A 253-nucleotide genomic window follows, 5' to 3' on the forward strand; every position below is an offset into this window, starting at 1 on the left:
ATGCTGAGCTCAGGGGCCTTTGCTTTGCTCCTGTCCTGAGGCTGTAGCCTCGGAGCTCCGCAGGAGCCACCGGAGAAGGGCAGGAGGACAGAGCTGGTCTGTCCTCACATCCAGGGACGTGGCTGTCACATGTGCCCTGTTGTGCCTGCACTCTGAAGTGCTGCTTGGTTCCGGGGGTCTCTGCCCCCTCTAGGGTGACAGCAGCCGCTCCGGTCAGCCGGCACTCGGCCCCTTCTCCTGGCTGCGGGGCAGC

The sequence above is a fragment of the Apaloderma vittatum genome, unplaced genomic scaffold (genome assembly GCF_000703405.1).
Source record: "Apaloderma vittatum isolate BGI_N311 unplaced genomic scaffold, ASM70340v1 scaffold24495, whole genome shotgun sequence".
NCBI classification, from domain to species: Eukaryota; Metazoa; Chordata; class Aves; order Trogoniformes; family Trogonidae; genus Apaloderma; species Apaloderma vittatum.